The sequence below is a fragment of the Phocoena phocoena genome, chromosome 11 (assembly GCF_963924675.1).
Source record: "Phocoena phocoena chromosome 11, mPhoPho1.1, whole genome shotgun sequence".
Taxonomy (NCBI): Eukaryota; Metazoa; Chordata; class Mammalia; order Artiodactyla; family Phocoenidae; genus Phocoena; species Phocoena phocoena.
Genome location: NC_089229.1, coordinates 50,539,282 through 50,554,021, shown reverse-complemented (window position 1 = coordinate 50,554,021; position 14,740 = coordinate 50,539,282). Strand labels below are relative to the sequence as shown.

General features: G+C 39.9%; 1 pseudogene; it reads left to right on the top strand.

Annotated features, from left to right (window-relative positions):
* The first annotated feature begins 12,064 nt into the window (after positions 1-12,064).
* On the top strand, positions 12,065-12,838 carry LOC136130922 (large ribosomal subunit protein uL6-like; annotated as a pseudogene).
* The last annotated feature ends 1,902 nt before the right edge of the window (positions 12,839-14,740 follow it).

The following is a 14,740-nucleotide window of genomic DNA, read 5'->3' as shown; positions in this document are numbered from 1 at the left end:
AAAGACAAGATCCAGCCTCATCCACCAGAACACAGGCACTAGTCACCTCCACCAGGAAGCCGACACAACCCACTGAACCAACCTTAGCCACTGGGGACAGACACCAAAAACAACGGGAACTACGAACTTGCAGCCTGCAAAAAGGAGACCCCAAACACAGTAAGAGAAGCAAAATGAGAAGACAGAGAAACACACAGCAGATGAAGGAGCAAGGTAAAACCCCACCAGACCTAACAAATGAAGAGGAAATAGGCAGTCTACCTGAAAAAGAATTCAGAATAATGATAGTACAGATGATCCAAAATCTTGGAAATAGAATAGACAAAATGCAAGAAACATTTAACAAGGACCTAGAAGAACTAAAGATGAAACAAACAACAATGAACAACACAATAAATGAAATTAAAAATACTCTAGATGGGATCAATAGCACAATAACTGAGGCAGAAGAACGGATAAGTGACCTGGAAGATAAAATAGTGGCAATAACTACTGCAGAGCAGAATAAAGAAAAAAGAATGAAAAGAACTGAGGACAGTCTCAGAGACCTCTGGGACAACATTAAATGCACCAACATTCGAATTATAGGGGTTCCAGAAGAAGAAGAGAAAAAGAAAGGGACTGAGAAAATATTTGAAGAGATTATAGTTAAAAACTTCCCTAATATGGGAAAGGAAATAGTTAATCAAGTCCAGGAAGCACAGAGAGTCCCATACAGGATAAATCCAAGGAGAAACACGCCAAGACACATATTAATCAAACTGTCAAAAATTAAATACAAAGAAAACATATTAAAAGCAGCAAGGGAAAAACAACAAATAACACACAAGGGAATCCCCATAAGGTTAACAGCTGATCTTTCAGCAGAAACTCTGCAAGCCAGAAGGAACTGGCAGGACATACTTAAAGTGATGAAGGAGAAAAACCTGCAACCAAAATTAGTCTACCCAGCAAGGATCTCATTCAGATTTGATGGAGAAATTAAAATCTTTACAGACAAGCAAAAGCTGAGAGAGTTCAGCACCACCAAACCAGCTTGAAAACAAATGCTAAAGGAACTTCTCTAGGCAGGAAACACAAGAGAAGGAAAAGACCTACAATAATGAACCGAAAACAATTAAGAAAACGGGAATAGGAACATACATATCGATAATTACCTTAAATGTAAATGGACTAAATGCTCCCACCAAAAGACACAGATTAGCTGAATGGTTACAAAAACAAGACCTGTATATATGCTGCTTACAAGAGACCCACTTCAGACCTAGAGACACATACAGACTGGAAGTAAGGGGATGGAAAAAGGTATTTCATGCAAATGGAAACCAAAAGAAAGCTGGAGTAGCAATTCTCATATCAGACAAAATAGACTTTAAAATAAAGAATATTAGAAGGGACAAAGAAGGACACTACATAATGAACAAGGGATCGATCCAAGAAGAAGATATAACAATTGTAAATATTTATGCACCCAACATAGGAGCACCTCAATACATAAGGCAAATACTAACAGCCATAAAAGGGGAAATCGACAGTAACACATTCATAGTAGGGGACTTTAACACCCCACTTTCACCAATGGACAGATCATCCAAAATGAAAATAAATAAGGAAATGCAAGCTTTAAATGATACATTAAACAAGATGGACTTCATTGATATTTATAGGACATTCCATCCAAAAACAACAGAATACACATTTTTCTCAAGTGCTCATGGAACATTCTCCAGGATAGATCATATCTTGGGTCACAAATCAAGCCTTGGTAAATTTAAGAAAGTTGAAATTGTATCAAGTATCTTTTCCAACCACAACGCTATGAGACTAGATATCAATTACAGGAAAAGATCTGTAAAAAATACAAACACATGGAAGCTAAACAATACACTACTTAATAACGAAGTGATCACTGAAGAAATCAAAGGGGAAATAAAAAAATACCTAGAAACAAATGACAATGGAGACATGACGACCCAAAATCTATGGGATGCAGCAAAAGCAGTTCTAAGAGGGAAGTTTATAGCAACACAATCCTACCTTAAGAAACAGGAAACATCTCGAATAAACAACCTAAACTTGCACCTAAAACAATCACAGAAAGAAGAACAAAAAAACCCCAAAGTTACCAGAAGGAAAGAAATCATAAAGATCAGATCAGAAATAAATGAAAAAGAAATGAAGGAAATGAGAGCAAAGATCAATAAAACTAAAAGCTGGTTCTTTGAGAAGATAAACAAAATTGATAAACCATTAGCCATACTCATCAAGAAAAAAACAGAGAAGACTCAAATCAATAGAATTAGAAATGAAAAAGGAGAAGTAACAACTGACACTGCAGAAATACAAAAAATCATGAGAGATTACTACAAGCAACTCTATGCCAATAAAATGGACAACCTGGAAGAAATGGACAAATTCTTAGAAATGTACAACCTGCCAAGACTGAATCAGGAAGAAATAGAAAATATGAACAGACCAATCACAACCACTGAAATTGAAACTGTGATTAAAAATCTTCCAACAAACAAAAGCCCAGGACCAGATGGCTTCACAGGCGAATTCTATCAAACATTTAGAGAAGACCTAACACCTATCCTTCTCAAACTCATCCAAAATATAGCAGAGGGAGGAACACTCCCAAACTCATTCTACGAGGTCACCATCACCTTGATACCAAAACCAGACAAGGATGTCACAAAGAAAGAAAACTAGAGGCCAATATCACTGATGAACATAGATGCAAAAATCCTCAACAAAATACTAGCAAACAGAATCCAACAGCACATTAAAAGGATCATGCACCATGATCAAGTGGGGTTTATTCCAGGAATGCAAGGATTCTTTAATATACGCAAATCAATCAGTGTGATAAACCATATAAACAAATTGAAGGAGAAAAACCATATGATCATCTCAATAGATGCAGAGAAAGCTTCTGACAAAATTCAACACTCATTTATGATAACAAAAAAACCCCTGCAGAAAGTAGGCATAGAGGGAACTTTCCTAAACATAATAAAGGCCATATATGACAAACTCACAGCCAAAATCGTCCTCAATGGTGAAAAACTGAAACCATTTCCACTAAGATCAGGAACAAGACAAGGTTGCCCACTCTTACCACTATTATTCAACATAGTTTTGGAAGTTTTAGCCACAGAAATCAGAGAAGAAAAAGAAATAAAAGGAATTCAAATTGGAAAGAAGAAGTAAAGCTGTCACTGTTTGCAGATGACATGATACTATACATAGAGAATCCTAAGGATGCTACCAGGAAACTACTAGAGCTAATCAACGATTTTGGTAAAGTAGCAGGATACAAAATTAATGCACAGAAATCTCTGGCATTCCTATACACTAATGATGAAAAATCTGAAAGTGAAATCAAGAAAACACTCCTATTTACTATTGAAACAAAACGAATAAAATATCTAGGAATAGACCTACCTAAAGAGACAAAAGACCTGTATGCAGAAAATTATAATACACTGATAAAAGAAATTAAAGATGATACATATAGATGGAGAGATATATCATGTTCTTGGATTGGAAGAATCAACATTGTGAAAATGACTCTACTACCCAAAGCAATCTACAGATTCAATGCAATCCCTATCAAACTACCACTGGCATTTTTCACAGAACTAGAACAAAAAATTTCACAATTTGTATGGAAACACAAAAGACCCCAAATAGCCAAAACAATCTTGAGAAAGAAAAATGGAGGTGGAGGAATCAGGCTCCCTGACTTCAGACTATACTACAAAGCTACAGTAATTAAGACAGTGTGACACTGGCACAGAAACAGAAATATAGATCAATGGAATAGGATAGAACGCCCAGAGATAAACCCATGCACATATGGTCACCTTATCTTTGATAAAGGAGGCAAGAATATACAGTGGAGAAAAGACAGCCTCTTCAGTAAGTGGTGCTGGGAAGACTGGACAGCTACATGTAAAAGAATGAAATTAGAACACTCCCTAACACCATACACAAAAATGAGCTCAAAATGGATTAAAGACCTAAATGTAAGGCCAGACACCATCAAACTCTTAGAGGAAAACATAGGCAGAACACTCTATGACATAAATCACAGCAAGATCCTTTTTGACCCACCTCCTAGAGAAATGGAAATAAAAATAAACAAATGGGACCTAATTAAGCTTAAAACTTTCACAGCAAAGGAAACCATAAACAAGGTGAAGACAACCCTAGAATGGGAGAAAATATTTGCAAATGAAGCAACTGACAAAGGATTAATCTCCAAAATTTACAAGCAGCTCATGCAGCTCAATAACAAAAAAACAAACAACCCAATCCAAAAATGGGCAGAAGACCTAAATAGACATTTCTCCAAAGAAGATATACAGATTGCCAACAGACACATGAAAGGATGCTCAACATCACTAATCATTAGAGAAATGCAAATCAAAACTACAATGAGGTATCACCTCACACCAGTCAGAATGGCCATCATCAAAAAATCTACAAACAATAAATGCTGGAGAGAGTGTGAAGAAAAGGGAACCCTATTGCACTGTTGGTGGGAATGTAAATTGATACAGCCACTATGGAGAACAGTATGGAGGTTCCTTAAAAAACTACAAATAGAACTACCATATGACCCAGCAATCCCACTACTGGGCATATACCCTGAGAAAACCATCATTCAAAAAGAGTCATGTACCAAAATGTTCATTGCAGCTCTATTTACAATAGCCAGGACATGAAAGCAACTGAAGTGTCCATCAACAGATGAATGGATAAAGAAGATGTGGCACATATATATACAATGGAATGTTACTCAGTCATAAAAAGGAACGAAACTGAGTTATTTGTAGTGAGGTGGATGGACCTAGAGTCTGTCATACAGAGTGAAGTAAGTCAGGAAGAGAAAAACAAATACTGTATGCTAACACATATATATGGAACCTAAAAAAAAAAAAAAGTGGTCATGAAGAACCTAGGGGCAAGATGGTAATAAAGATGCAGACCTACTAGAGAATGGACTTGAGGATACGGGGAGGGGGAAGGGTAAGCTGGGACAAAGTAAGAGAGTGGCGTGGACATATATACACTACCAAACGTAAAATAGATCGCTAGTGGGAAGCAGCCGCATAGGATAGGGAGATCAGCTCGGTGCTTTGTGACCACCTAGAGGGGTGGGATAGGGAGGGTGGTAGGTAGGGAGATGCAGGAGGGAAGAGATATGGGGACACATGTATATGTATAACTGATTCACTTTGTTATAAAGCAGAAACTAACACACCACTGTAAAGAAATTATACTCCAATAAAGATGTTAAAAAAAAAAAAGAAACAGGTGTGTCTGGACATAGGGCAAAATTTGATTAATAGCACAAATGTGGAAATCAAAGTACCATACTGGAAATATTGGATAAATATTAATACTCAATAGATAACTTGGTTGATTTGTCATTTGAATAGAAAAACTAAGATAGAGGAAAAATGAAACTATGTAGAATATTTGAAAGTCTCATCATCACAGGTATTTCACTGATATACTGGAAATCCCTAGACAGGGCCTGACCTTAAATATAGATGGATATGGGGAAAATAACTGCTGTGTTCTCTCTCTCTCTTTGAAACAAGCTCCCTGTAACTTCTGGGGAGCACATAAAGTTAACGAGAGATAAATTCCACCTTTTGGGGAACTCTTAAGCACTTTTAAAGTTGAAGTTCAGGCTTCCCTTGTGGCGCAGTGGTTGAGAGTCTGCCTGCCGATGCAGGGGACACGAGTTTGAGCCCTGGTCTGGGAGGATTACACATGCTGCGGAGGAACTGGGCCCGTGAGCCACAACTACTGAGCCTGCGCGTCTGGAGCCTGTGCTCCACAACGAGAGGCCTTGATAGTGAGAGGCCCGCGCACCGCGATGAAGAGTGGCCCCTGCTCGCTGCAACTGGAGAAAGCCCTCGCACAGAAACGAAGACCCAACACAGCCAAAAATAAATAATAAATAAATAAATTAAAAAAAATAAAGTTGTAGTTCATCTTAATAAAGTGTCAACATAGAAAGCCAACCAGTATTCACCTCAGCCCAGAAAGAATTCTTCCTATCCAAAGAGACTGAAGTTAGATTGGATTAGAAAGGAATTTCCTTCTTTATCTTCAGAAATTTTAGAATTCCTTCTTTTATTATTACTCCTTCTCTTTCTCTCCTGGAAGGCTGATCTGTTCCTACTTTTTTCTTACTGATGCGTGTCGTCCTACTCCAAAGAAAGAGAGTTGAGGTTTAGACAGATCACAGACTACGTTTCATTGTTCAATTACCGTAAAAGGGGCATAAGGATCCTGTAAGCACTGCTAACTTTTCTTAAACATCCTTAGTATCTTTCTTAGGTAACTTTTCATTCTAGTTCAGGTGGCGTCTGTGTATGTGTGTGTGTGTGTGTGTGTGTGTACATGTGTGTAGGCACATGTTAGAAATGATAATATATTTTTAAAACACAAAATAACTTTCTTCAAAAATGTACCTACTATTAAGTGACTCTGGGAGGCCGTATGCTTATTCCAGTTTTTTTTTTTTAAGTCTTTATTGAATTTGTTACAATATTGCTTCTCTTTTATGTTTTGGTTTTTTGGCCGCAAGGCATGTGGGATCCTAGCTCCCCCACCAGAGATTGAACCCGCACCCCGTCCATTGGAAGGCAAAGTTTTAACCACTGGACCACCAGGGAAGTCCCTGCTTATTCCAGTTTTGAGGCATTTGTTCATGAAGATATTTCTAAAGGCTGGCTACATTGACAGGAATATAGTCATTCGACAATATAATCTCTGTTGGGTTCATCAATCTCAGTTAAATAAATATTGAATACATCAGTTAAATAAATCAATTTAAGCTAAATAAAATTACGGCACAAACATACAATGGAAAGTATTCCCAACTCAGCCGCTGTTAAAAAGAATTATTTAGCTCACCTCCAGGATACACTAAGTGAAAAAAGACAGATGCAACACTGTGTGTAGTGTGCTACCATTTACATGAGGGGAAAGAAGAATATATATGTATATGTTTATAAAAGCACAAACTTTTTCTGAAAGGACACATAGGAAACTTTGCCTGTGGTGGGTAAAGGGCGTGTGGCCAGAGGAGGAGGAATGGAAGGACAGAAACCTATTTGTTCCTGTGTCTGAATTTATCATGCATATGTTTTACCCATTCAACAAAAAGGCAAAAGAATCACAAAGAAGTCTCCCTCAGTCCCCTTTTTAGTAGTCATGTGGTAGAGTGCTCTACGGACACAAGGTTGAGCTTTGGGGTAAGCCAGGTTAAGATTTGAATACACATGCTAACTGAGAGACTTCCTGTGGGTCCCTTAACTTCCCTGAAGTTCTCTTCTCTGTGACATGGGGGAGGTGATAACTACTTTAGGGTTGCCTCGGGATTAAGGAAAACAAGGAATGGAAAAACGCAGCAGGCACTCAGAGAACCCTAAGCCCGAATCCCTCCCTGCATGTAGGAAGGGACTTGCTTTGGTTATATGACGTCCTTAATCATTTTTAAAGAGTTAATTGATTGCAGCCTGTTCTTTTCCATCTCTGCCACATCCAAAGGTTGTAAACAAGACTTTAAGGAGAAACGCCTCACTAGGCCACAGGGAGCAAATCTTGGTTGCCTCAAAATCAAGATCCCAGTTGAGGCATTACCATGAGGGAAAGGTGGATTTGAAGAAAAAAGAGGGAAAGGAACTTTTACTACTTGTCTTGGTACATGAAATTTCATCATTAAATTTATCTTTTATATCCCAGTGGCTAGTAAATCCCTAGCAGCCTTGGCATAGATGATTCTTAAACCTCATCTGCTAACACTTTGCAGGGAATTAGTTTAAGCAATTAAAATCTTTCCCTTACCCAAACACCACCATCCATAAAACAGAGGACTGGTGAAAGGGAAGGTCAAGCAGCCTCTGGTCCTGAAGTTCAAGCTGTTAGTTGATACAATTTTAAAAGTAATTTTATCCTTAAGACCTTTTACTGGGGGGCTTCCCTGGTGGCGCACTGGTTAAGAATCCGCCTGCCAATGCAGGGGACACAGGTTCAAGCCCTGGTCCGGGAAGATCTCACATGCTGCGGAGCAACTAAGCCCGTGCGCCACAACTACTGAGCCTGCGCTCTAGAGCCTGCGAGCCACAACTACTGAAGCCCGCGCCTAGAGCCTGTGCTCTGCAACAAGAGAAGCCACCGCAATGAGACGCCCGCGCCACCGCAACGAAGAGTAGTCCCTGCTCCCTGCAACTAGAGAAAGCCGCGCACAGCAACGAAGAACCAAAGCAGCCAAAAAAAAAAAAAAAAAAAAATTTAAAAGACCCTTTACTGCCATCTGCTGGACAAGTGTAGGTATCAACTGTCCAGATTCTCCCATTGACTACAAGACAATGGCACCCCCTGGAATCGTGAGACACAAAGCCCACACAACTGTGAGCAACAGCTCAAAACAAGCTTCATAGTTTTGCCAAGGCACTACTCATGCAGCACAGGCACCACTGATAAGTGGCTGTCACCTTTAGGTGTGGGTTCGCATGAATTCTTCCCTGCAGACTTTTCTTGCCCATCCATGGTACTGGACTGAATGTTGCTCCCTTTTTCCAGAACCTCTAGACTGGGAATATCTGCAGGGCCCCTTCAGATCATTTTAAAGACCCCTTCAGGGGTCCATGACCTCCCCAGGTGAAAAAGTTTTTAAAGAGTGTGAATTCATCTTTCCATCATTGCTTGAGGCAGCACCATAAGTTGTGACAGTCATCGAGAGCCAATGGAATACAGCATCGTATGCAAGCTCTGTGGATGCAAAACAGATCTGACTAGGTGCCATCAAAACAAGGAACTGGCCACTAGTAACTCTGCTGAGGTCTCGGGTGCTGCGGAGCAGGGCGAGGAGAGGAGGGGAAAGAAGCCCTGTGGGGCTCACGCAGCTGGCCGGCTCCGCATCGCAAAGACAGAAATGAGGTTTGGCTTCATTTCAGCCCACTGATTGCTTTACTTCAAATTACCCTAACTACTTAGCATGGTAAATTAAGTTGAAACCCCCAAAAGTTTGCAGAGGATGTCATCTAATCTGATTAAAAGGAATATTCCCGTCACAAGCAAGGGAGGAAATGGAAATTACTCTGAGTGCACTGCTATTAAATAATTTGCATTGACTTGCATATGCTATGCATCAGAAAAGCATATGCTATTTAGATTTAATGAAATAATTTTCCCTCTCTAAAGATTGCTGCAGCCTCTGTCCTTCCCTATCTGTCTTTTTCTTTTCTCATCTACCTCTTTTTGAGTGTTAAAATTATTTCATGGGAAGAGTATATGGTTGTGCACAAATTACGTGAAATATGCTAATAATCTCCCTGCTGGCAGGGCTGGGAGGTCCTAAAACTGCATTGCCAAACTTCCCCTGTGCCCTCCTCCGTGTCCACCTCACATAATTAAAGGCTCCCTTAATAGCCTTTAAAAGGTTCAACTTGATCCATTTGGGGCTTCCATTGATGGGGGAGGGTGGTTAAAACCAATCCTTTGGCTCTACTTTCCAAGTGATGTTTTCCTAACAGTAAGGAATTGCATCTAAATCAAAATGAAAATGAAAGGAAAAAATCACCAACAAGCTCATGTCATCCCTGTCTGTTGAGTCTATGATGCTGCCATTGTGGTTGCACATGTACAGTAATCACCCTCGAAAGATTTTTGTGCTTGCTCTGCTTTTCAAGGTTCAAAACGCTTGATGAATGTTGGCTGCTGTTAAAGCATCACCCCCATTTTTATCAATGGAGACAAGGAAGCCCCGCTAGCTGATCATGATGCCTTAGTGGCAGGGGGGTTGGATGGGGGATGAAATCTATCTATATTTATATTCTCTGTAGATATACACTAGTTTGGGGTAATATTTTAGCAGATCTCATGTTCAGTTGTAATGTAGCCAACAGAGGAATTCTAGTGAATTCCCCAACAAAATTACATTAGGATCAAATGTGATCGTTATAAACACTATCCAGATGTTGGGGATGGACTGGATATAACTCTTTAAGCCCCAAATTACAGTATAATAAATGCAAGCATGGGGATCTGCCAATACATCTGAACTTCATGTCGGAAACCAGGTCTGACCTTAATTTAACTCTATAAGGAACTAAGAGTTTCCCCACTTGTATAGTTAGGATGCATCCAAAGATCTCCAAGTGCTACACTGTCACGAGTTTTATCACTTACTTGAAGAATGACCATATTGAATTCTGGCATCAAGCCAATCCTAGTGCAAGCATTTTATTAACACATTTAGAAAGGAAACAGAATTGCAAATAGAAATAACTATTGAGGTTATGAAACAAACCTGTGAAATGAAATATAATACAATATTAAGATCACATTTACATTGGTAAATCTCAGGGAGTTAAGATGCTATAATAAGCACTAAAATATTTTACTATATAAACCAGGGATGCAAACTAGCACAGCTCACAGAGAAGGCAAGGAAAAACTTCATCCTCTGCCCCTGAAATTTTTTTTCTCTACTCAGTGCTGATATAAATGGATAACTTTGTATTATAGCTCAAGATCAGTACTGAATGTATTCTAATTAGAATGTTTGTGGTTATGAGGGAAGATGAATATTTCAAATATTCTAGTGTCAATTTTTATTTAAAAAAGCAGGCACTCTGGAAAGCTAGACTCCATAGCTGAATCAAGCTATGGAGTAAATAGTAAACTACAACATGCCTACTAGCTGCATGATATTGTGTTGATGTTGCGAAAAGAAACAGAAAGTAAAAGGAAACGATTTAAGGAGTGTCAAGTATGCATCAAGTTCTTTAAGAAATATAAGCTTTTTTATCTGGATACACCAAACATAGAATGGTCTCTTCCCTGGAGAAACTTAATATACTGTGCCAAAGACATGAGATATGCAACCCTCCCAAATTCAGAAGTTATATCCCAAACAAAATAATAGGTGTCACAAGTCAGCATAAGTACAGTTTTGAGGGGCTCTGGGTATCTCCTACCACCAACTTTCCAAACAACAACAAAAGCTACCTGTAGCAGTCAAAACGCATAGAAAAACACAAGAAATCAGCTACCAAAAAAAAAAACATGTGAAACCTACAGCATTATAATTGTTAACTAAGAGTATTTTTTAAAATCATACATTTGTTTGCAAAAAGAAATTAAAGATCTATCACCATCACATTTACATGGTCTGGGACCTCTTCCTCTGCTCCTTCCCGACCTCCTTCCCCAATATTTTCATCACTCAGTATATGACTTTGAGGCAGACAGAGTACAAAGGAGTTTCAAGAAGGGAAGTTTATCTGAGATTGAAGAACTTGGATGAGCCAGCACCGTGAGCTTCAAGATATTCTCAGCAGAACAACCTAAATGTCCATCAATAGATGAATGGATAAACAATACGTGGTATATCCATACAATAGAATATTATTCAGCCATTAAAATGAATGAAATCCTGACGCATGCCACAACCTTGAAAAGATTATGCTAAGTGAAAGAAGCCAGACACAGAAGGATGAACACTGTATAATTCCACTTGTACGAGGTATACTTAGAATAGGCAAATTCATAGAGACAGAAAGTCAAACAGTGGTTACTGGAGGCTGAGAGGAGGGTGGAATGGGGAGTTATTGTTTAACTGGGACAGAGTTTCTGTTTCAGGTAATGGAAAATTTCTGGAAATGGATAATGGTGATGGTTGCACCACATTGTGGATGTACTTAACACCACTGAATTGTACACTTAAAAACAGATTAAATGGTAAATTTTATACTATGTGTATTTTATCATAAAAAAAGATGTTCTCAGGGGAAAAGCCAGTGGAAGCCAGGGTGCCTGGCAGTGATAGGCCCGGAGTACATAAGGGAAAGATGAGTGAGTGTAGGTAGAGCAGGCTTGCGGAAAGCTGATTTCCTCCCAGGGTCAGTCAGGTAACTGTGTAGAAAACGACAGAGTGTAGGGATTACTGTGAGAACTTAGAAGTGCCTGACCCACCTAAAGGCAATATTCAATTTAAAAAAAAGAGCTCTTTGCCACATCTGCTGCAAGAATGAAGACCATTCTCAACAATCAGACTGTCGACATTCCAAAAAATGTCCACGTTACTCCAAAGGGACACACGATTATTGTGAAGGGCCCCAGAGGCACCCTGCAATGGGGCTTCAATCACATCAGTGTAGAACTCAGTCTCCTTGGAAAGAAAAAGAAGAGGCTCCAAGCTGACAAACGGTAGGGAAATAGAAAGGAACTGGCAACTGTTGACACTATCTGTAGTCATGTATAGAACATGATCAAGGGTGTTACAATGGGCTTCCGTTTCAGATGAGGTCTGTGTATGCGCACTTCCCCATCAACGTTGTTATTCAGGAGAATGGTTCTCTTGTTGAAATCTGAAATTTTCGGGGTGAAAAATACACCCACAGGGTTCAGATGAGGCCAGGCGTTGCTTGTTCAGTATCTCAAGCCCAGAAAGATGAGTTGATTCTTGAACGAAATGATATTAAACTTGTGTCAAATTCAGCTGCTTGCTGCATCGCACGGGGAGATCAGCTCAGTGTTTTGTGACCACCTAGAGGGGTGGGGTAGGGAGGGTGGGAGGGAGACGCAAGAGGGAGGGGATATGGGGATATATGTATACATATAGCTGATTCACTTTGTTATACGGCAGAAACTAAAACAACATTGTAAAGCAATTATCCTCCAATAAAGATGTTTAAAAAAAAATTCAGCTGCTTTGATTTAGCAAGCCACAACAGTTAAAAACAAGGACATCAGAAAATTTTTGGATGGTATCTATGTTTCTGAAAAAGGAACAGTTCAGTAGGCTGATGAACAAGATCCGAGTGGTCTGGCTACAGAAACAGAAAGATACCAGATGATTCTTCAGACTCATTTGTGATATATTAAAGATTCAATAAAAGCTCTTTTGATTTGGGACTTTTCCTTAAAAAAAAAAAAGTAAACACTGCTCAAAGCATCTTCAGGGCAAGGGTACCAATTTTTCACTCCTATTATCAGCCATCAATGTGATGTTAGAACTAAAACAAACACTTCTTATGGGTCTTCTACTTCTAAGTATATCTTACCAGAAACTGGAGATAGAACTTGGGGAGTGAAGGAGAGAAAAGATGTGTAACAACCAAACAACCACCACCATTTATAGTAAACTTACTGTGTCCTAGGTAGGCAGGAAGTGTTTTACATATATTTTCTTATTTAATTCTCACAACCACCTGTGAAGTAGGAACTACAATTAACCCCATGTTACATATGCAGAAACAGAGGCATAGAGAGGTTAGGTCTCTGGCAGGTAGACAAGTGGAAGAGCCAGCTGGCCATCTGATTCCAGTTTAGGGTCCCTGCCCTCAAGGCATAAGAAAAAGGGTAGACCAGTAATCCTCAAACTGGAAACCTTTTTCAAACATACAGGGCTAAGAAAGACATAATATTTAAAGCTGTCAGAGTAAACTAAGTTGACGAAGGTAAGCATATAACGAAAGGAGAGGAAGTCAGATACTCATCTTATGTGCATATTTGAGTGGAAAAGGAAGAGAATACAACGGAGACTGAGGATTTGTCAGAGATGGAGGAAAATATCAAGAGTGTGAGTGGCACCAAGTCAAAGGAAAAGAGGGTTTCAAAAATTTCAGTCAGGGCTTCCCTGGTGGCGCAGTGGTTGAGAGTCCGCCTGCCGATGCAGGGGACACGGGTTCGTGCCCCGGTCCGGGAAGATCCCACATGCCGCGGAGCGGCTGGGCCTGTGAGCCATGGCCGCTGAGCCTGCGCGTCCGGAGCCTGTGCTCCGCAACGGGAGAGGCAACAACAATGAGAGGCCCGCATACCGCAAAAAAAAAAAAAAAAAAAAAAAAATTTCAGTCATACCAAGGACTACACAGAAAGACACACCAAGAGTAGGCTTGTACCACTAGGTGAGAGTACAGTAACAAACCACCCCAAACCTTAGGCTTTAGAAAACAAAGTCTTGCTCAAGATACATGCCCATCACTGGGTGGCAGGGAATTCCTCTCCACACTGATGTTCTTCCTTCAGGACCTGGGCAGCAACCACCTGCAGCATTGCCCTTAGCACAGGAGAGAGAATGGGAGAGTAGCTGACTAAGGCCTAGCTTGTAAAAGATTTTGCAAGCAAATGCATGTGTCACTTCCACTCCTATCTCATTGGCGGAAGTCAGTCATGTGGCCACATTCCAATGCAAGGGGTGTGGAAGTAAAATTCTCCCACGAGCCTACGAGGATCAGAAATATTTGGTGGATACCACACTACCCCAGGAGCAGTCTCAATAACAATACTCCCCCTAACGTTGACAGTGTTCCACAGATTAAAAATATTTCTTACCTCTATTATCTCATGGGAGCCCCCAAAATCAAGGTCTGTTTTTTTATTTCCATTTTAAAGCCTGAGGAAACAGGCTTAAAGAAATTAAGTTACTTGCCCAAGGTCACATACTACTAAGTGGCAGGGCTGGGATTTGAACCCTAGTTTCCTGACACTTAGTCTAGTCTAGGGCTGTTTCCTCGATGCCTCTAGGCAGATGGGGGCAGATGCCAGATTGCGGTTGTTGAGAAATTAGCTGGAAGTGAAGAAATGGAAGAGCGTACACACTAAGAAGCTTAGATCTGATCTTGCAGCCATGGGAAGTTTCCTAGCTGGAGAGTGACATATTGAAAGGAATGTTTTAAAAGCTTAATTTACAGCCCCTCCAGTG